At 46.1% G+C, this 22,925-nt stretch overlaps 1 protein-coding gene and 1 pseudogene across 2 annotated transcripts in view; one reads left to right on the top strand and one right to left on the bottom strand.

Moving 5' to 3' along the window:
• Nucleotides 1-22,925, top strand: part of Lhfpl2 (LHFPL tetraspan subfamily member 2) — a 154,099-nt gene that overhangs the window by 24,511 nt on the left and 106,663 nt on the right. The window lies entirely within an intron of this gene.
• LOC128113688 (40S ribosomal protein S25-like) lies at nt 7,653-8,048 on the bottom strand (annotated as a pseudogene).

The following is a 22,925-nucleotide window of genomic DNA, read 5'->3' as shown; positions in this document are numbered from 1 at the left end:
CTGGGTCTCTATGAAGATCTTGCTATGTGTATCTCTGCTGTTCAGTGGTTATTTCTTTTTGGTGTCTGTGCTTTGTTCTCCCCCTGTTACAAATCTTTTCATCTCTCCCCCCCCCCCTTTTCTCAACATGAGCTGCAGTGATGCCCATATTTGTGGGAGCCACACGGACTCCATCATAATTTTAAGTTCAGATATAGCAATATCACTTTACCTTCTGATGACTTATAAGGAAGTGGCTAGAGTCTTTGGTATGTCCATGGACATGACAGGTGTGTGTGTGTGCCAGGCCCTTTGAGGAACCTTTGTGTCTGTCTGAGCTGCTTTTCCAGTCCCAGACATGGGACTCAGAAGTAGATTCCTTTTCTCCAAAATGAGCGAGCTTTCCTAGAAGGCTCAGGCACTTAGTGTATGGGTGACATCGTCCCGCTTTCCTGAGACCCAGTGGAGGGCCAGAGCAGGTGAGGGGAGCTGTTCTAGATTTAGTCTAGGGCATGCGTCTCAAGAGACCAGCTGGGAATGATCTTGATCAGTTCGTAAGTTCTCAGGCAGACTAGACCCAGTCAGGCTTCCCCAGGCCGTTGAGGACGGCTGGCATAGATTCAAGGGCAGCATTGCGCAGATGGATGGAGCCTTTTCAGCTTGGAGGTGGGCCTGTGAGATGGCTCAGCAGGTAAAGCCATGTGCTGATGTCCCGAGTTCAATCCTCAGAGCCTATGTGGTGGAAAGAGCAAGCCCAATGCTGCATGTCACCCTGTAATCTTCACACGTGTGCTGTAGGCACACACATATGCATACACACAAAATAAGTTTCTAAAAAAGTAATAAAATGTGGAGGCAAACCCCGCCATCCGCTGACAATATTGGCACTCAAATCAAACATTATTTCTATGGCCTGTTCTTCAGTACTGTGGGGTTCTCTCTGGAGACCAAGGGAGGGAGGTTCAATGAAATGCCAACTGCCAGGCGTTTTAAAAAGAAAGTTATTTTTTCCACTGGCCCCCCAACAGTCCATCCTTTGATGGAGATATTAACTAGCCTCCACCATCACCCCCATTTCTACCCTTTACCGCTGAGTCACTGGGTTGGACAACTTTCCCAACATTGTGGAGCTAATAAGTAGTGGGACTGCTTGAAACAGCTCTGCCTGATCAAAGCCTGTTGAAATTGTTGGCCAGACTGGCCTTTTTCTTGAATCTGAGAATAGTAAATAGGGATGAAAGCATCTGTTAATAGGAGGAGGCTGACTTTATGCGAACTGAAAAGAATTAACCATTGGCATCTACTTCGTGCTGTGCACAGTTATTGGTGAAATTATTAAGGTCACTCCATGTAGTTAAAAGGGAGGTTTACTTAGTGGCATAACTTACAAATGAAGGGATAGATAGGTCGCAGGATCTGGGGAAGGTGTATCGCAGTCTGGCGGTGTTCTCTGGAGAACTCTGCTCGGTCTACCTCTAGCGTCCATGGCCCAGGACACACAGAGAGCATGGTGCATCTGGATCTCAGGTCTTCAGGGTCCTCTCTTGGCCCTGCCTTGTAGGCGTGACGGTTACCGAAGCCTCAATGGGGGTTGGAACTTCCAGGTCAAAGCTGGAATGGCTACCCACTACACACAGTACATTCATTAACATATTTAATCTTCCATCCACCCTCGTGGGGATTAGAACCATTCTACAGAAGAGCCAGCGGAGGCTCTGGGCGTCTTGGTAACTGTGTAAACAATGTACCTAGCAGATGGCAGAGTGGGAAGTGAAGCCATGCTGTGGAAAGGCCTCCTTGCCTGGACTCTTCAGTTACCTATCTCTTGGGTACATGGGATGATACTGGACTTAAGAACCAGGAAAAGTGAGCACATGTTCCAAGTCTGTGCAGGCCTCACAGAAACAGCCTTAGTCCTCTCTCATCCCCGCTTCTCAGTGGCTTAAGAGAGAAGAAGGAAGCCCCGTAACAGAAGAAGGCGGCGGCTGGGAAGGGAGGCCTGACCTCTGCCCCTTGGGCGCACCTGGGAGAGGGCTTAAGAACTGACATCATCTTCTGTGCACAGCTGCCCGCCCACGGAGACCTTTGCCCCCTTTTGCTTCTTGTCTGCAGATGTGCACACATTGGCGATCACTGGGGAGAGGGGTCAGTGAGTCCCCTGGCCTCGGGCTCTTTGTGACTCAGCCCGGGGCGTTCTGAAGGACGGCCGTCTCTCCGTCCAGCCTTTTCTCATTAGATCATAATCCCTAGCGCATTGCAGCCAGCCTTAGGGCTCCTGAAGTACAGGACCAAGCGCTACTGCAGCTTGAAGTCCAGTACCTCCCAGCCAGCTGCAGCAGGCACCCGGCCCTGGGCTCTCCTTTGCTGGGAATGGTTTCCTAGGAATAATTCTGGGTGTGGAGCAGGGAGAGGCGGCCTTTGTGTGGAGGAAATGTGCCCCAGGTAGGTGGTTGGTAACTATTAGTTTACTCTTTCGGTCAAATTATTTTTGTTGCTGTTAAAAATTAATTTTAATAATTGCTTTTGGATCAAGCTGCTGAGTAGCCGAGCCAATTCTTCATGCCCAATGAACTTTTATAGCAAACTCTCCCCTCTTTATGGGGTTATTATGAGGATGATATTTGTAAAGCACTGTAACTACTGACAGGAAGGCTCCAGATAAATGAGAGTCGTATTTTCAGAGTTCTGGAGGACGGATCACGCAATGGCGGCATTCCACATGCGCAGAAGATGCCGGTCACGATCTGCTGTGGCGATTTGCCTTGGTGCCTAGTTGCCTGCTTTGGATTTCTAAAGAGACATTTTATGCAAAAGCTCAGGTGATTATTTATTTTCAGACCATTATCCAATTAATTATAGGACGTCTTTGACTCTGTGGATAAGCATGTTCACAGTATTGAAGTTCGAATAGTCATGGAGGGTTGGAAAGTCGCCACTGTGTCTCAAGAGCTAATTTGCTTAAGTTAGTAATAGCATGTTGCCGTCTTTTATTTTAAAGTCGGATACTGCATGACTTCAAATGTTTTATATATATATATATATATATATATATATATATATGTGATATATATATATGTACATATATATGGGTATGTATGTGGCATGGCACACATGTGGAGGTCAGAGGACAAATTGGGGATTCAGTTCTCTTCTTCACTATGAGGGTCCCCTGGATTGAACTCCAGACTGAACACAGGCTTGGTGGCAAGTGTCTTTACCTGTTGGGCCACCTCACTGACCCAAGTGTAGCTCAGGCTGGCAGCAGGCTCCTCCTCCCTCTGCCTCGGCGTCTTCAGCATGTCTTACTGATGTGCACCACCACAACTGGTTAGTCTTTTATTGTAATTTTTTTTGTCTGTTCTCTTTCGTCTTTGGAGGAAAAACCAAACAAACTTATAAAGGAAAGAAGAGTTGCTGTGTTGCTCCAGACAGTAGTTCCTTGCCCCAGAAGAGGCCCAGCACACTGTGGACGGTGGGCTTTGAGCGAGGGGTGAAGTCTGTTGCTTTCCTGTGCATGCTCTGCAAGCCGGGCTTTAGTGCATGTGGGAAAACGGAATCAGGAAGACCCCCTTTGTGGCTCTGGCATATCCTGAGTTTTTGCACTGGATTTTCAGTGAAGCTTAGGGTTTGAGCTCCCACAGGATCCCTTGAATACACAGCCACTGTCAGCATTATTATAAAGATAAGTTAGGCTATAAATCAGACTATAGTGACTTCCTTAAAAACTTGCACCCTTCCCCCATCACACTAGGATGAAGTCCATGTTTCCTGTCAAGACTTACACGGCGTGATCTGATTTTGCCCACTTCCCCAACCTTACTTATAGCCAGTCCTGTGCTCACTCTCTTCCAGTCTTGAGGCCCCTCTGTAGGTCCTCGGCCCCCCATGCTCTTCCCTCTCAGGGCCTTCACAGGTGTCTGTTTTCCTGGCATTTGGGCCTCGGGCTGGCAAGGGGAAGATTTGAGATCACCTGCTAGGACTCTTGCCAAGTTGGTTATGGAGAAAGTAGCCAGGAATGCTCATGGGCCAGATGGTGACTCAACCCTGCCAGAACTCGGAGGCAGACGTGGGTAGAGTTGAGGTCCAGGTGGAGTTCTGGGTTGACAGCCTGTCTCCCACCCTTCAACCTGTGTGGATCTTGCCTGCTCTGCTCTGTCCTTACAGGGAGGCCATAGTTCATAGCTCTCTGTTCAAATGTGCTGCCTTGGGCTAGTGGCCTGTCGTCTTGGAAGGCAGGATAGATACTGTTCTACCTTGCAGAGAGAGCTCTGGCATGCGTTTGATTTTAGACTAGTGTCTTAAAAGAATGAAAACTTGCGTTTGTTTGCTCACAGCAGTTAGTGAACTTTGCTTCCCCCCCTCAATGACTTAAGTAATGAGATCCTAACTGAATCAGAGCTGTACCACTGTGTTGTATCACAGTTTCTTTTGAGGCTTGAAACACTCAATCCTGCCGGAAGCTTCTTCAGCAGGAAAGCAAACAACTCAAAACAGAGTCAGGAAGTTCCCGAAACTGAACAGATTCACTAGGCCCCTCCCTGCCAGAGTAAACAATAAAGCTGGGAGACCCCCTCAGACCGAAGGAAGCTTAGCTGCTAAGAAGACTCTCAGAGGAGAAAGGCTGCTTGGAAGAAGCAGAAACCAGAGGAGCTGCTGAGAAGAGGTTTAGGCACCTGGAAAGGATACTCTCCAACCTGTTGAGCTGCCTGCAGACTGTGTGTGCAGTGTGCTCCAGGTTCTGTGTGAGCTGTCCCCCTGTGATGGTTAACATTACATTTAAAGTTTAGACTTAACTATGCTGAGAGTTCAAAGGCAAACATGCCTCTAGCATGTACCTTGTACAGCCCGTACCCTAGCAGCCCACTTCCCTTTTTTCCCCCCATGAGATGTTGAAGACTCTTCTTAAATTGACTGATCTTGTAAAAGTTGCTGTTCTAGCAAGATAGTAGGTCATAAGACTAACTGCTATTTCTGCTTCTGTAATCAAACTTGCTTACTCAGCTCAATGGCTTGGACAACTGTAAGACATATATGTTAAAATTAGACCCTGCCTACATGTAAACAGAACACATGTAATCTTGTGGTTTTTGACTTCATAAGCCTTGGGCTGATAGGGCTAGCTGCTGCGTCTGGGGAACGCTCTCAGTGGCAGTCCTAAGTTCCTCTAAGTAACCCCAGAAAAACTCACTGGTTCACCAGGTTGGATTTTGGTGGTATCTGTACTTGGGTCTGCCATAGGTTCTCTCTCAGGGGTGAGTAGATGTGTGTGTTGTGTCTCCCCAGGAAAAGTTCTGTCACAAAGCACTCTGCTTCTGGCATTGAGATATACTTAGTGTCCTGTCAGTGTGCACACAGTGTACCTGTCTACTTGCAGTCTGCTCCTGTCTTTCCATCACTACGTGTGTGCTGGGATATCTGTGTAGACTCTGCATGTGACTTCAAGCCAGGTTTTCAGTGTGGACAGATCATTGTTCAGGAATGCACAGGGCAGGAGAGCAGAGGGCTGGGGAAGGAGGGGGTGGGACCTGGGGGGAGGAGGAGCTGGGGGGAGGGGGTTAGAGTAGTGTTTTTCTCTGCTGCTTGTCTGGAAACCGGCTTTTGAGGCTCCTCTGCATCAGAGGTCTGTTGATGGTGTGCTATGTCTGCAGTGTTTGAGCTTAGATTATTAGTCCCTTCGCTTGGTATCTTACTTGCTGCTGCTCCTTGTTCCTGGAATCTGTGGCAGGTAAAGGGGAAGGCTCCCCGCCAACCCCAGTCCTCTAGTGTAGACCACTGTTCTGGATCTGGACCCTTTGCTACTGTGTGCTGGGCATGTGTGCTGTTGTCCTGGTGTGTGCTGGGCATGTGTGCTGGTCTCCAGACAGAGCCTTTCCTAACTGCCTCCTGGATATCTTGGATTTGCTGTGAGTTTCATTCAATAATTGTTGCCTGCTCGGGGGCCCTTTGTTGAGTTCAGAGGGCCCAGGAGGGCTTGAGGTATGGCCTTGCTGTCGTATCCTGGCCCTCATAGAGTCCCGGTGCACACGCAAGGGAACTCCTAGGCAGGGAAGCAGGCAGGGGCCGATGTTCAGTGGGTTCAGGTACAACTGGATGTCGCTCTGTCTTGCTCTAACCTCTACAGTCTGGGTAGGTGACTCTGGTCATGTTAGGAAGGTCAGAGGTGCTTGACCGAGGACCAGCCTGCTTCCATTTGGGGGCCCCCAAAGGATGGTAGTGACTTGTCATAAAGGAAGGATGACCATTGATGGGCCAGCAAGATGGCTCAATGGGTAAGGGAATTGGCCTCACAGGCCTGGGACTCACAGAAAGCTGGACAGACAGACCGACTCACCCACTGTCCTCTGACAGGTGTGCTGTGGCGCACACCCCTCCATCATGTACGCATGCGCTCACACACACACTAAGTGAATTGAAAAGGATGGCAGTTACGCTCTCCACCGAAAGATGATTTCACAGAAAGAAGTGCGTTAGTGTTTCCCAGACTGCTTAAAAAGATCAAATATCCCCAACTCTTAGATAATTAATTGTTTTCCTTTTCAAAGAGAGTCCAGATCAGTGAAAGTTTTTTGATAATTTTAAAGCTCCAATAGTTAAAAACCAAAACTGTCTATCCTGTGTTCATTTTTTTTATGTAATCCTGGTGTGCAGTTAACTTTTTTTTTTTTAACTTTGATTTCAACTAATTGTCCCATGAAGGTTGTAGATTAAAACAATTCCTCTTCAGTCTCTGCTCTGGACAGTCTTTGCCACTCCATATTTTCATGTTATTTCTAAACTTTAAGAGAACTTCAAGTGGTAAGAGTAGCCAGTACTGCCCCCGACATTGGATGGGGATTGTAAGACCTGATGCTGCAGTTTTTGTTGTTGTTGTTGTTTTAAAAGATTTATTTATTTATTATCTATACACAGTGTTCTGCTTGCTAGCATGTACCTGAACACCAGAAGAGGGCACCAGATCTCATCACAGATGGTTGGGAGCCACCATGTGGTTGCTGGGAATTGAACCCATGACCTCTGGAAGATCAGCCAGTGCTCTTAACCTCTGAGCGACCTCTCCAGCCCCTGATGCTGCATTCTTATGGGAAGTTTCTGTCAGGTGTGTTCCCCAGCGCTTAGGACGGAACACTGCTTTCACGGCCATCTCTGGCTTCTTCTAGAATGCCTTCTCCAGGCATCCCAGTCTGGGAGAGTCTGCCCAGTACCGTGTGATTAATGACGCGTTGTCCCCTTCTGTGAACTTTATCCCCTTGATCTCATTTGTCCCCCACCCCACCCCCATGTCACCTGACACTCTTCACCAGTTCACTGGTTCCTCGATTAACTCTCGTTGACACTTTCATCCAATGATAAGGATATCATGTATCTCCTTTAAAAGCCTTTCACCGTGTGCTCTTTTTACTGCCCCGAGTGATTTCGTATTAGCATTCATCACGTGCTGCCTTTGTCTGGAAGTTCCACGGAGGGGCCGTGGATGGAGTTGGCCTGTTACGTCTATCGAAACAAGACTGGGGTGCCTGTCACTTTGGGAGGCAAAAACCAAAACAAACACTGCCAACTTGTTTCCATTGTCAGCTTATTTGGAATCTGAAGTGGTGAATGGGGAATTTAAAGTAGCTATGGAGCTTTTCTTTTCTTTTCTTTTTTTATTTAATAAAGTTTTATTTTTCCAAATGTACAGCTGATTGAACCTGCTCATGCATCTTCGCCAGCAGCTGGGGCATCTCCACCGTTTGTGTTTCTGGTGTAAATTACTTGGTCTCTGTGCTTTGAAACCAGCTTGATAAGTCCTTTACTGAGTAGCTCCTGAAAGGCTGCCCTGGCCAAAGAACGGCGAATCTTCAGTCTCTCAGAGACCACAGCTGGAATAATAAGCTTATAGTTGGAAACGTCCTTATAGAGGTTGTCATATGTAGCTTTGTCAAACGGGACCAGATTGTTGAGCTTGTCCTGAACTTTGCCTTTGGACCGCTTCTTCTTTTTGGCCTTGCCACCAGACTTATTTACTGGGTCTTTGTCTTTTGAGTCGACTTTCCGGCATCTATCTTCTTCTGGTCATCCTTGGGCGGCATGATGAAGCTTGGTGATGGAGAGTGTTGACGACCACTGCAACCTTCCTAAAATGTCGGGAAAAAAGCTCGAGTTTTTCATTGTTTAGTCTCATCAGAGAAAGCCATCTTGGGAAGATGGATTTTTCTCAGTAAGTTTTGATTGACATGACTGGGCTTTCTGTCTAGAGGGAAGGGACACATGGCTAGTGAAGGGACATTCTGAGATAAAAATGGAAGTGTGAGGTGGAAACCAATCAGATGGAGAGAATCAAAGATATAACAAAAACATAGGTGTATTTTAATATCTGTGTGTGTGTTGCACACCATAGGAATTGTGTGTGTGTGTGTGTTGCACGCCATAGGAATTGTGTGTGTGTTGCACACCATAGGAATTGTGTGTGTGTGTGTTGCACGCCATAGGAATTGTGTGTGTGTGTGTGTGTGTGTGTGTGTGTGTGTGTGTTGCACGCCATAGGAATTCTGGGAGTACAGATGTGTTCAATGATGTCTAGCTTTTAGCCAGATTGTGACTTAATTTTAAATGTCCTTCGTTCATGTGTCAGAATGGCGAAAAGAAATTTATGAGAGAGGGTGCCCTGGAACCTTGGGTGTGATTGATACCTGAGACAGGCCTGTGACAGTCTGTGAGGGGGCTGTTCCCTTGTTATACCTGTAGTCGGGCAGCCTGATGAACCAGACATCAGCGACTTCCAGGGAGATTGTTGCATGAAGTATTTGTTCAGCTGCATAGCCAAATCCCAGACTGGAGCAGTCTACTGTGTGATGATTCACGTCCCCGGCAACAGCCAGATTTCCCCAGGGTCTGTGTTTGCTCATGGCAGGCCACATGGAAATGCCCCCTTCAGGACACCAAGGTACCATTTAATGAACTGTTCCATTAGTGCTGTTTAATAACTAACAATCCTAATGCAGTGAGTGGTATTTAATTACTGACTTTTTGAGCCACCAGGGAACCATTTAGTAATTACTGCTTCATTGTCATTTAATAAATTTCACTCTTGTACATTACATAGCACTGAGCAATAATTCACTGCCTAGTCCCCAGTGGCATAAATAAGTTAATGCTTCTTGTAGAGATGTGCCTGGGAGACCAGATGGCCACTTACTCATTGATAGAGTAAAGGTGCAATTTAATCTTTGGGATCAGGGGACCCCAGACTTTCGGATTTCATAGAGCAGTTTAACACAATGCCCATAGACTGACAAAGGGGTTGTTGACTTAATTTTATCAAGTTTTATTTCCCTTAAAAACCCTAACTCAGAAATACTTTGTCTGGGGACTGTGGCCACTGAACAGGCCTCACCTGAATTGACCTGATCTCTGTATTTTAGGCCCAGACTTTTTGCTGTTGACAGATACTTAATTTTGCTATTAATTCATAAGACTTTATCCTGGAGATGCTAATTCTGTATGTGTTACTGGATGTGGCTACTGGAGATATCTTACATTGTGTTGGGATTGTGAGGATTAGATTGGCAGCATAGTTCATAGCTGCAGAGGAAGTCTGGACTAGATTGAATGAGGTCGTGATTCATCTTTGGGTTATATGATACATTGATGATTAACTCAGAGGTAATCAGTCTGCAGGTTATGGTGTCCTTGTTACTGAGTTAACTGTTGTGACAGGTCAGAGAGACCATGGATCAATAAGAATGATTGATTTTTACATTGATACGCTAAAGGCCAGCCTTCTCTGGTATTGGCAGGTCTGTTGGAAAAGGCTTGCTGAAATTCCATCCAGGTCAGGACAGAGTGGCTGTGGGAGCCATGACATGACCTGGATATCCCGAAACTCCTGGTGTATCTGGAAGAGCCATAAAGGAAGGGTTGACAGCGTGTGGCTGGAAGACAGGCCCCTGGGCTGGCCGATGCACCTGCCATACCATCTTTTCCTCAGATATGGGCATCCCGCTGAGTCTGGTCGGGGTCTCTGTATTTAACCTCACTCCTGCTGTCCGATAGATAGCTTTTAGGTTGTCTGAATCCAGAATGGTGCCGGAGAATGCTTGCTGTTCAGCACGCAAGAAAAGTAGACCAAGTCATTGTAACACCCTTCATTTAACTGCTTCCCCTATGTTAGAAATATAGTTTACACCTTGACAGCATGATTTGTATGTTTATATTTAGGAGTTCACATGACATACACAGACTATAGTAGGCTGGACAATCTCTTCTTAGGGAAGGGAGGGAAATATTTCATTGTCTTCTCTGATGAAGCAAAATGACTTTTCAGGCACTGTGTGTGTGTGTGTGTGTGTGTGTGTGTGTGTTTGTGTGTGTGTGCATGTGTGTTTGTGTGTAGAGTATGTACGTTTATATGCATGCTTGTGTAATCATGCATGTGTGTATGTGTGCATGTGGAGGCCACAGTTTGACATCAGGTGTCTTTCTCAGTCTCTCTCCATCTTATTTTTTGAGGCAGGGTTGTGCCTGGAGCTCACTGGTCCAGCCAGTCTAGCTGGCCAGCAAGGGATCATTAGGCATGTGTTTGTACAGGTTAATTTAGTACCATGTTAGACTGTAAGACTGTAAATACATTGCTCAGATGTAAGGTTAAGTTCATCCTGGTCGGAAATTCACCACATCTTTAATCCTAGCAGTTTAGTGAGATGGTTTAGGTTGGAGGGATTTAGAGCATCACTAAATGCAGGGCGTCGTTAACATGAAGGATGAAGGGAACACCTCCTGAGTGGTGCTGATGCAGAGCTGTGCACTGTCTTCTCCCCCGGGATGCAGCTGCCTTTACGTTACAGCCAGCCTTCTCGAGCTCAGAACAACAGGTATCATCCCAGTTTTCAGAGTGTGAGTGTGAAGTTGTATGGAGTGCAAGTTTCCTTGAATTCACAGAAAGCCATTTATAGCCTCTTGTAACTTTCCATCCGGTTGTTTTACTGGGCGTCTTACAGCTTGAACAACAGTGGACTGTGGCCATTTCCATCATTGGTTTTGATGCTATGTCTCTGTAGGAATGGATGTTTCATCGTTTTAAGTGGTGAGTGAAATGACTGCCTTTAGAATCCTTGCCTGTGATTTGCCATGCCATATATCTGCATTAACCACATTCTGCTCATTTTGAACAGCTCAGTTAGTATTTCATATTTTATATGTCAGTGTGCTCAACCCCCCCCCCCCCTTTGAACTCTTTCCAGATTGGGGCTGTCATAACACCTATAAGCCAGGTGCTTTCCCCATCCCCCTTTGGGGACCCCTTCCTGGGAATATACTTCTCCAGAGAGAAGTCTGATGAAGGGTGTGGACTCCTCTGCAGCTTTTATTCCTTTCTGCTGCCTCGTGTTTTCTTCAGGAGTCCTCTAAGGAGGTAGTGTGAGGGAGAGAAAACATCTGGAAGGAAAACAAGTTGTCTTTGAGGCTTGCAACCTTTACTGGTAAGAGGACAGGGGGGTTTTAGATCTCGGAATCAAGATTATGTTTGCTGTGGGCTAATCAGTCATTTAAGCAGTTCAGTGTAGTGGTTAAAAGCACAGGCTGTGGAGCTCAAATCCATTATTAAATGCCCCTGAGCCTCAGTTTCCATCATGGCAAGATGCATGTGATGCCACGTTCTGTGGGTGTTGCTGAGGTTTAAATAAGATAATGTGCTTCTAGGAATCGATTGATGGGCATGGAGTCCAGCTCTTAGTCAGATCTCATAAACTAGAGCTGAGAGGTTTGTTCTGGCCCGGGGCCCATGGCATCAGGCCTCGGAGTTTGGCTTTGTATAGGGTTGGCAGCTCTGTTCCTCATTACGTCTTCTCAGCGTGTCCGCTGAATTTTGGGTCTGAGTCTCTCTGCCCAGGACAAGTTCTCAGGCTTGTGTGTGAATTAATACTGACGGTTAAGGGTCTTTATGAGCCAGGCAGACTCCCCTGCAGAGAAGTACTTTTCCTTTAAGAACAAAGAAATAAGGTTGAAATCTAGTAAGGTCTATGTAGCAAGCACACACCACACTCTCTTGACACCAGGTTGTTTTATTTGGGTGAAACAAAGTGGAGGCTTGAAGCCAGGTGGTGGTGGTAGCACACGCCTTTAATTCCAGCCCTCGGGAGGCAGAGGCAGGAAGATCTCTGAGTTTGAGGCCAGCCTGGTATACAGAGTGAGTTCCAGGACAGCCAGGGCTACATAGAGAAACCCTGTCTGGAAAAAAAAAAAATGAAAGAAAAGAAGGCATGAGAAGTTTGTTTATATCAACCATGTTGTTTCATTAGCTCGAATAAAATGTTTCCAGAAGGAGCCAGGGAGCTTTCTAGGGTCAAGAGACTTACTGATCTTCTAGAGGACCTGGGTTCGGTTCCCAGCACCCATGTAGGTGGCTCACAACTGCCTGGAACTCCAGGAAGATCTGACACCCTCTTCTGGCCTCCAGGCACACCTGCACACAAGTAGCACACACTCACACAGATACACACATCTACACATAAATATGAAATCAAAATAGATCTAAAAATGGTCTCTATAGAAGATGATAGGCATGAATCTTCAGTGGCTTGGGCTTTGCAAATGCTGCAGTTTTTGTTTGCCTGTAACAGAAATCTGAGGACCAGATAATTCTGAAAAGCCAAAGAAGCCTCAGTTCCTCTCCCTCACTGACAACATTGTCCCATGTCACTGTCGGTGTGTGTCTACACCAGTGATTTGGTACTCCTCAGAATACAAGTCAGATGTATTTTCCTCTTCTGGAAACTTCAGTGGACCTTCGTAAATACAGCATCCCATTTCATGAGCATTGGGGAGCGACAAGTCTGAAGTCATGTCTGTCTTTTCCTGCATTCACATGGATAGTATTTATTTTTGTTTTATGTGTGATGTGTGCCTGCGTGTGTGAAAGTGCATCACATATATATATCCCTTGTATCTGTGTAGGCCAGAAGAGGGTGTCCCACCCCCTGGAGCCGGAGTGGCACCTGTTTTGAGCCATCATGGCAGTGCTGGGAATCTAACCTGAGTCGTCTGAAAATGTAACCAGTGCTCTTAACTACTCATCCATCTCTCAGGCCTCAATATTAGCATATTTTAAAAACCAGTTTTCAATTTTTTGGTTTTAGGGAGAGTTTCTCCATATCCCTTTTTCTGTACACATTGAGGTCTAGCCGTGGTGCTTATGATTGTTGGACAGTGTTTAAGACTACAGGCGGGTTTCCATGGACAGATGAACTTATGATCTGGGGGAAGTGACTTTCCCATGGGAAGACGAAAGGCTGGAGTGAGTGTCTCTCTCAACTCCCACGCCACAACTCCTCTAGCTTCTCTTCCCTCCCAGCCGGTTAGCTGTTGGCTTGATGAGAATGCGGCACACACAGGGTTTCTTGTGTTTGGTCCAGCCCTGCTGGATGCGCGTGAAGAGGTGGAAGGATTTTCTCCTCTTCTAGTGCTTCTAGGGGTTGTGAAGATTTGTTACACGTTTCATGGGCTTACTAGATGTAGTCCGGACTCGTTTACTGTGAAATATATATATATATAATATATATATATATATATATTATATATATATATCTTTCATTGAAAGATCTCCCCTACCCGTAGGAACCTTCACCATCATGAATTCACATTGTTAGAGAGGACCTACGTCAGGCAGAGGATTCTGTCAATGCTCTATGACTCTATTATTCTTGGTCCCATCTGCCCTGAGACCTGCCTTCTCATCTGTGATTTTTGTGGACATGGCAGAGTCATCTCAGCTCGGTCCATCTCCAGGCACACCACATCACCTCTTGAAGAAAAGATGTTTGTTGTGTCCTCTCACAGAGAAGTCAGGGGTCCGGTTTTAATCATTCTCCATGAGACTTCCTTTCTCCTTACATCCTTAGGCCAAATGGTTGGAGTGGTTACTTCACTGTGTGTTTGCTGTTTCTCCTCTGAGGTCTTCCTGCCTGCTGACCTCAGACTCCAGTGGCCCCCTTGGCCCGTGAGGTCATTTTGGATGCAGACTTGGAACAAATGACAAGCTTTCTGGTCAAGTATTGGGCGGACTTAAATGTGATTTCCTTTTACTTTCTAGTGTTTTCTGAGTTTGAGTTGACTTTTTTTTTTTTTTAATGGCTAATTTGAGTTCACACACAGGCCAGAATAAAACCTTGGCCTGGTCATCCACTGTTTTTGTTCCATTGTGGAAAATGTTTTCTCAGCCAGAGCATGTGCTTTAGTTAGCAACTTCCTACACTGGTAACCTCTCGGGCAGGGTAAGTGCATTGGTAGCAGCGGCTAGTTCTTTGCCTCCTTGAAACCTTAGGATTTGAAGCCTGAAAGTCAGCAAGGAGAGGAATTATCTTTTGACCCAGATTGTCCCCCAAGCCGTCCTCAAATGGAGAGCTTTTGATTGGCCCTTGCGCTGAAATTTTGCTGTGTCTGTGCCCTGGGAGGATAATATGACTTGCTACAAGTCATGTTTGATCATTTAACAAGAATGTGTGTGTATGATTTTGTTTGTCTGTTTGTATTTAAAAGATTCAAGGTGGAAAATGATTTAGGAATTTAGTAGGTACCACCGTGTCAACTGGAGTCGGTCATAGTAGTCTTCCCACTTGAGTGGATGGCCGCCCCCGCCCCCCCGCCCCCCCCCCTGCTTCCCTGGGGTGGCTATTGGAAGACTGCGTTGTTTGTACCTTATTCATCTGAGTGAAGGGGTGGCGGGGCAGAGGCCACAGTTCATGATTTCTGTGGTCATCGATAGATTCCTTTTGGACAGAAGTTTTGCTCAAGATAGTCACTTTATCTTGTCTCTTCTGGTTCCCAAAAGAACTCTTGAAATCACCAATAATTGGTAGGCAGTTTGAAAAGCCTTGGATCTTAGGGGAAAGGAAGCTTTTGTAATGGCTGAGATAGTTACACGTGCAGACAGTTAGGTCCCATTATGGCCACTTTCCTCTTTCATGTCATTTCCTGTGCCAGCCACAACCATGCAAAGTCCCAAGGCTAGGCAGGAACCTTGATCTTGATATTCATTGACTCTCTGAACCTACAAGCAGGGCCTGTGAGAAGACATGGTAGTCTTATGATAAAATTCTACCTGGCTTTTATTTTCTTTTTGAGATGGTATCTCACTATGTTGCAGAGGTTGGCCTCAAACTCCTGAGCCTCTGGTAATCCTCCTGCCTCATCCTCTTGAGTAGCTGGGACTACTTATGTGTACTATTGTAACCTCTGGTCACATGGTATAGGATCCCTGGTCTTAGACAATATTTGTTCCGTAAGACTAAGTCAGGATGACCTCAAGGGATCCATGTGTTTATCAACATTATTCAAAAGTTGCCTTCCATTGTTATTTAGCTTGTGGTTGTCAAGGTCTAGTGAGTAACTCCCTCATTACTGGGGCATCCTGGAAGTTGATTCACTGTGTTTGGGATGAGTGGCTGGAATGTCGGTGTCTGTATGTTTTTAACAAGGTTGCCTGGCGATATGAATGCATCTTGAGCCTAGGGCCACTAAATTCCTCCACACACCGCTAGTGTTCAGAGTCCATGCTGCTGTTCATCTAAATCCCTTCCTCTGTGACACCACAGCACGCATTTGCTAAGAGGTCCGCATTTGCTAAGAGGTCCGCATTTGCTAAGAGGTCCGTAAGTCAATCGCCCTCGATTTTCCTGCCTTTGCTTCCCCACTTCTCCTTTCCTGTGTATTTCTAGGAAAGGAGAGGTGGATGGAGGAGGAAGAATGATTTCCAGAGGTTTCTTCTTTCCCAAGCCCCTTGCCCCTGCCTCCTCTGACCCACTGCAAATGTTACATACTGTGGAGTCATTCTATTTGATGATTCACTCGGGTCCATTGTGCCCACATTTTTTTGGGAAAAAGAAAAAGACACGACTTAGATTTTTATCCAATATAGTGTTCCCATCCCTGTAAGGAAACGGGGCGGGGGGGGGGGGGGATGTGACATCCTGAGTTTGTCTGGGCAGTGCAAGGCCACTTTGGGATTAGGATTACTCTCCCTGTCTGCCTCTCCTCAGGCCCATTTGCCCTTGATCTCTGGGGTGGGTGCTGGATCATCTGTGAGTTTCCCAAATTCCATGGATGATTGCCATATGTAAACAATGGCCAAGTTGTTGGCAGTTCATTCACAAAATTATTGTTTGTGTGTCCAAGATTCATTTGTGGTTTATTTAGCTAATGATTATGAATTAAATTCTCTTGTACACGGTTAAATTTGTTTCATATGAATTGACAGGCTGTGGATCACAGACAACTTAGGCTCACTTAATCCTTGTTGTTTAACAAGAAGACAGCCAACTTGAGAATAGAACCGTCAACATTGTTGTAAGAGGAAGAACTCGCAGTTGCTGGGCTCTGTGTATTAGAAATGATGCCTGCCCCTCATCATTTAACTTCTGAGGTCTTCTTTCAACTGCTGCACTGCTGCATAGGTTCAGGGATTATGGGAAAGAGGGGGGTCTTTGAACAGTTTTAGATTGGCATGTGACACTTTTATATGCAGTCAGAGTTGGAATGACTGGAGAAGAGTCACATGGATTGTCTAAGAAAGGTACGTTGGGTTCCCCATGTCTCCCTTGGTTGTATGGCATGTGTATTTGCAAGTGGCTTCTTACTTTCTGAAGTAGCCTGAGTTGGATGGCTCATGTTTCCCCGCAAGCTCCATCCTTCAGAATCAGAGCCTTCTCTGTCTTTCTTGAGAAGTAATCTATAGCTGCACAGATGCCAAATTCAATTTCAGATGATCCCTGCCTGGCTTTTACTGGAGCCTTAATGGTGTTTTGGAAGGAGAAGTGTATGATCAGATGTCATTGATCATTTATTGTAACTTCTGTAATCCATTTCTTCAGTTTGGAGCAGCCATAGAGGACTGACGGCTTTTTCTGTGTTTTTAACTGATGAAGGAATGCTTCAGCTTTGTGTCTGATACAATCAGGAACAAATTTACTTTAAACTGACAAATAAAAGAAATATTGCTCACTGTCACTATTGTGCCTTTAAGCCCCCTTTCTCCGAGACTCCTCTTTGCCAGAACTGCTCATGGTTGTTCCTTCTTTGGCTTTTCCTTGCCAAAGCATTCCCTCCAAAGAGAGGCTATCAAAAAGAGAATGGCCTGGATTTCCCTGGGTACCATCCTGAACAGTCAGGAGTTTGTCTTGTTGCCTGTTGTCATGGGGACCTCTTCCCCAAAGATGGAGAGGGCTTACAGGCAGAAATCTGTCCGCTCACCTTGTTAGGGTTGCTTCAAGCACTAGTCAACTACACTTGACCTGGTGCCTTAGATTCCGGCCGATAGGTGACTCACGGTTTCAGGTGTTTGGTTTGTGTTGTTATGGTTGAAGCATTCTGTAGGGAAAATAGAAGAGCCTGTTGTAAAAATACAATCCATCTCCAGGAAGGAGAATCCCTGTGTCCTGATTGGAGGCTGGATGTCGGCTCATGACTTTTCCCCTCTGCCATAGATCCTGGTTTGAAGTGGATCTGGAAAATGTCCATCAGTTCATGTTTAGATGGTGTTGCTAATTACTTGTATATTTTGAATGGGAATTCAAAAGATACCTGATAGGAAGGGTTTTTTTTTTTTTCCCATGTCTGAGAGAGAATGGTTGTTGGCAAGGGGGATAGGTTAGGAGGGCCTTCACCCTGCTCTGTGCTGAGGGAAAGGAAAGAGCCCAGAGCTAGACCCCACTCGGCAGGCTGAGCTCATCAGCTGGCTTTTCTCGGCAGTTTAGATGTGACATGCAATTTATATTCTTTCTTTGGAGGCTGCCCATTCTATATGTGATTTAGTAATTTTGGAATGTTTGGCTCTCTAGAATCAAACAGCCTCTTGTAAAATGTCAGGTTTTTTTCATTGCCTTTAACTTTTGCACTGTGTTTTTAAGTGAAACATTCTGCTAACTTGTAAATATGTCCCCTTTGTCCTTCGTGGGTCTTGTTCTTACACATCCCAGGAGAGCATTTGAACTATGGAATTCCTTCCCAGTGAAGAGGAAGACTGTTCAGGATTTGCTGGGCCTCTTTGAACTAACACTGTTTAAACCAGTTGTGGTTATTGTGTTAGTATAGAATTTTGGTTAATTTGTTAGATGGCAATGATGTACCAGGGTGAATAATAGCTTCTATTTATGTGTATGAGTCAGAAGGGGTTTTATTGGTTTATGCCCGGGTGTGTGCATGCGTGCATAAATGCAGGACAGAGGTAGACAGTGGCTGTCTTCCTCACTCTTTTACCTCCTAATTTTTTTTGCAGCAGGGTCTCTCACTGAACCTGGAGCTCATTGACTCGGATATACTGGCTGGCGCATGAATTCCAGCAATCCCCCTGGCTCTGCCTCCCTAGAGTTGGATTGTAAGTGCACCCCACTGCACCTGGCCTTTGTGTAGGTGCTGGGGATCAATTTGGGTGTGTGGCAAGCACTTTGCTGAGCCATTCTTCCTCCCCAGTTGTATCTTATTGTCATGAATACACTGTACAGGACATCCACACGATACAATGAAGAACTCATGCTTTGTCTGATGGCATTGTAGTTAGTAAGTGGCTGTCTTAGCCTGCGTCCCTCTGACCTGCAGGATATCTCTACAGAACTATACTGCCCCTGTGGATGTCAGGTTTTGGTGACTTCCTGTCACCACAGTTCTTAGAGGGTTCATGATAAACTCTTTGCAAGCATTAGCTGATTTTGTAGACTTCTTTGGAAAGGAATAGGAATGAGATCCACTGTCTTCTTACTTCCCTGGGCCACGGGCCTTGCATCTGCCTGTGGAATGGGAAGGACTGGGACACAGCTGTGACCAGTGTTAGAGGGTAAACTTTTGTGGACCCTAGTCCAGGTTTTTTATTTTCTACTCTGGGCTGTGCACGGAACTCCTGATTTCTACCGCACACACTTGTGTGTTCGTCTCGGGTTCTCTTTCTTCTGCAGGTGTTGCTGCACACACACACACACACACACACATACACACACACACACACTCTCACCCCCTGTCTTCACCTGTACCATATGTACCACAAAGACATCACTGCTCATTCAAACATTGATTTAATATCCTAGACCATTGCCCATATGTTTCTACTGGTGTGACCACCCTGGTATGTTATGAATTGTGGAGGCAAGGACCAAGTTTGAGGACCTCGTAGAGTGTTTTTTAAAAAGGCACTTTTAATCATGACCGTTAAATGGGGGTGCGTGAAAGGTCCTGAGGAAAATCGCTGGTGCCGGTCACGCCCCAGGCTCTGTCTTAAAAGTATAGATAGGAAAACAGCCGCAGGAATCTCAAGGGACTTGGCGCTTACCCTTCATACTTCCTGTTCCCTAATTCTGGGGCCCTGGAAGTCTCGCTCCTTGTCGTACTACAGTAGTGGTTTTTTTGTTTTTTTGTTTTTTAATTTTCATGAGGAAGATAGGTGAGTTCAGCCTCCTTGACGACCACTGCACTCCCCTCAGGAGAACTTGCTGTGAGGAACAGTGGACATCCCCTTCAGTGCCCATGAGACTGTCTGCCTGGCAGGGACCCAGCATGGCTGTCGAATGATGCAAGCTGCAGCAGCTGAGATTATCTGTAGATTACCAAAACCAGGTGTGGACACTGCCTGCTGTCTGTTCTTCCTCCCCTCTCCCCTCCCTCTTCCCCTCCCCCTCTTCCTTCCTCTGTCTCATTACGGAGCCCAGACTTGATTTGAACTCAAGATCCTCCCGTCTGAGCCTGCCAAGGGCTGGGACGGTTTTCACTTTCAGTGGTGGTAAAGGACACACAACATGTAAGCCAGCATCCTAACATTTGAGGTGTGTGGTCCAGAACTTGCGGTAGATGAAAGAGTGAAGAAAACGGACGATGTTTTAAAAGAGCTCCCGGAGCACACACGGGAAACTTGGGTGGAGACGGAAGACTTAAGAGCTCTGCTTCCCCCACGAGGTGGAGACCTTAAGCAGTTCATTCTAAGCAGCAGACATCACACGGGGCGGCCAGCCTGGGTTGGCGCTAACTCTTGGCTGTCTTCATGAGGGAGAGATTGCCTCGGCAGCTCTTCTGCAGAACGATCTCCTTCTGTGTCTCCGAGCGGGGTGCTGTCTCTTTTGCTTGAGCTGTAGGGAAAGAATATCTTGCCATCTCTGGGAATTTCTAGACTCTTCCACAGTCCCGCCACTGGGATTCTGCTACCGTGCATCTCACTGTGCTTTGGCCTGTAACTGCAGGTCGGGTGTTGCGTGTTGAAAAGAATATTGCATTACTTGGCTCATTCACTAGTATGCCCGCTTGGCCATGGTGAAAAGATCACCAAAGGGCAGTGGTCTGAAGGGAAGCATGGCTTCTGAGCTGCTTTTCAGAGGCTGTGTGGGCGTGCCCTTCACAGCTGTCTTGTGTGGGCTCTCGGTCTTGGGTTCACGTAGGAGTCAGCTCTTGACCCACCAGCCGTGGTTCATGCCAGTGGCGTGTGCCCAACAGAACTGTAAGAAAATGCAATGCCTCATGCCCGCTGCCTTGTGTTCCAACTGTGTTCCGCACATGCCTTGAATTTGCTTTCGCTGTCTCAACTAACAAGTTTCCTTTTCGCTCCAAGTCCTCAGTTGCATGGCTTCCCATTGGCATCTTATCGTGCACGATACTCATTTTTAACAAGCCTAATTATTTCAGAGGCACATCTTGTTTAATAATCACCAGAAAGCCAGTCCCCCTAAGAGCAGGAAGGCAGCGGTGGAGATGTTCGGGACCGTAGGGCAGACAGGATTGCAAGCGTTTGCTTTGCCCTGGCCTTTTTATTAGTTGTTTGAACGTTCCTTTGTGTTTCTATTTGTACCCCGGCCACAAACCTTGCCTTTCCCAGATGATTTTATTGAAAAGCAATGGCAAATTGTGGCTTGTCTTTTCTACTAGGACCTTCACAGATAGTTTATTCCCAAACGTAAACATCTTAGTGAGCCTTCTGTTTGGTGACTCATTAGTTTGATGAGGAAAATGTCCTAATAAAGATAAAGAAACTGTAAACGGTTTCAAACGCTGTAGAGGGAAGAATGTCGGGGCACTTGAGGTCAACCCCTTCCCCTGTTCTTTGGATTTCGTTTGGTGTTTGCTCATGGGAACAGACCAGTTGGTCTCAGGGGTGAGCTGTGTCTTCGTTCTCTTCCAAGCTAGCCTACGATTCATGGAGGCTTTGTTTCCCGAGTTTCTCTCCATATAGGCAGAGGCCGCTTACGAGATTTCACAGAACTAACCATCAGATTTCCCTCTCCCTCCACAAGTGAGTACATCACATGTGTCCCAAGGTTGGCAGTGAGGATGGTTTGATTTTCTTCGAAGTACCCCAAACCCACAGATGTAAAGGGTCAACGATGGCTAATCAGAGGCTTTCACACCTGGGAACTCTCTAAGCTATAAGCCTGTGGTTACATAGGCAGAATCGGTATTTTCTACTGGTACAAAAATCTCTTCACACTAGTGGGATTTTGTGTTACTCTTCAGAGTTTTGCTAAAGCTAAATGTTCCAGTGCGTTTGACCCACCTGCTTCCAGACTTGGTTAGAGTGCTTGTCAAGTAAGAAACACAGCTATCCAAACGTAACTGTCATTGCAGCCTATCTTTAAAAGTATTGCCCCCCCCCCTTTTTGGGGTTGTTGTTACTGGCTGGGTCTTGCTGAACTGGGGAAAGATAAAGAAGGTACACAGAGAGCCATAGTGAGCCACTACTTTGCATAATGATGCAAGAATGTGTCATAGGAGATATGACCAGTTGTTTCATAATGATAAAAGTATATTTCAGTTAAACAGCTGTCTGATGGCAGCCACTAATGAAACACCGTTTTTTTTTTTGTTGTTGTTTTTGTTTTTGTTTTTTTTTTTTTTGAGACAAGGTTTCTCTGTATAATAGCACTGGCTGTCCTGGAACTTGTTCTGTAAACCAGAATGGCCTCGAACTTACAGAGATCCGCCTGCCTCTGCCTCCCAAGTGCTGGGATTAAAGGCATGCACCACCACTGCACGACCTAAAAACGCTCTTTCTAAGATGTAGTCTTGCCTGTAATATAGATCATATTCTGAAGCAACGTTCTACAAGGTCCAGAGGGAATTCTGGGCCCCTTTAACTTGCAGTAATTGGCAGATGAGCCTGTCCTCAGGGCAACAGGAATGGTTTACCAGCAGCTATCTTAAGGCATTCATACATGCAGTCAGCTAATGGTCTTGTGTGTCCTGTCCGGGACACAGGAGATGAGCCAGCACATGGTGGGTTGGTAGAGACAGGCCAGTGCTGCTCAGAGTCTGCAGAGGCTGGGAACGGAGAGGAGCCTACCCATCTGTTCATGCCAGGGCAGGTTAAAGAGGGGCAGGACAGAGGTCAAGAAGACACCATCCAAGCTGAGCCATGATTGAGTCAGTCCATGTCTGTTTCGGAACCACACACCTATGTAAATCAGTGGACTTTCTAGCTTTGTGGTGAAACTTGAATTCCCCCCACTTTCCAACTAGAAGCTGATTGTGGTGAGAGCCAAGTCTGAGTCACTCAGACTGACTCCAAGTTCTGGCGGCCACCTAATAGCCACTTGACCTCCCTAAACACTTGCATAAAAAAGATAATAAGATCTTCCACATGTGGCTGACGGGAATACTTGAGATAGGTAACCACATTTATCGAACACACTAAAGCATACTAAAGGTGATTGGCTTGAAAGTCGAGGGAACACATTTTGGAAAATACCTCTTGAAAACACAAGAAGCCAGAGTTAATTGTGGATAGTGGGAAGGCGCCATTTGTTAACAGTGCCAGCATCATCTTAAAATGCTTTCTTTCCATTTGCTCCCTCACACAAACTGTGTTATTAGTTTATCCTTGCCTCATAGTTGAGAACTCCAAGGCTGCAGCGGCTGCATAGCTTTTATTAGGCATGCCCGTGTGGCGCCTTAGCTTTTAACTGTAACAGTGGACCACAGCAGTGATACCTCAGATTCTTAGGCCTTCA

This window comes from Peromyscus californicus, unplaced genomic scaffold, assembly GCF_007827085.1.
Source record: "Peromyscus californicus insignis strain IS unplaced genomic scaffold, ASM782708v3 Scaffold_18__1_contigs__length_77618521, whole genome shotgun sequence".
NCBI lineage: Eukaryota > Metazoa > Chordata > Mammalia > Rodentia > Cricetidae > Peromyscus > Peromyscus californicus.
This window is presented reverse-complemented; position numbering and strand designations above follow the sequence as displayed.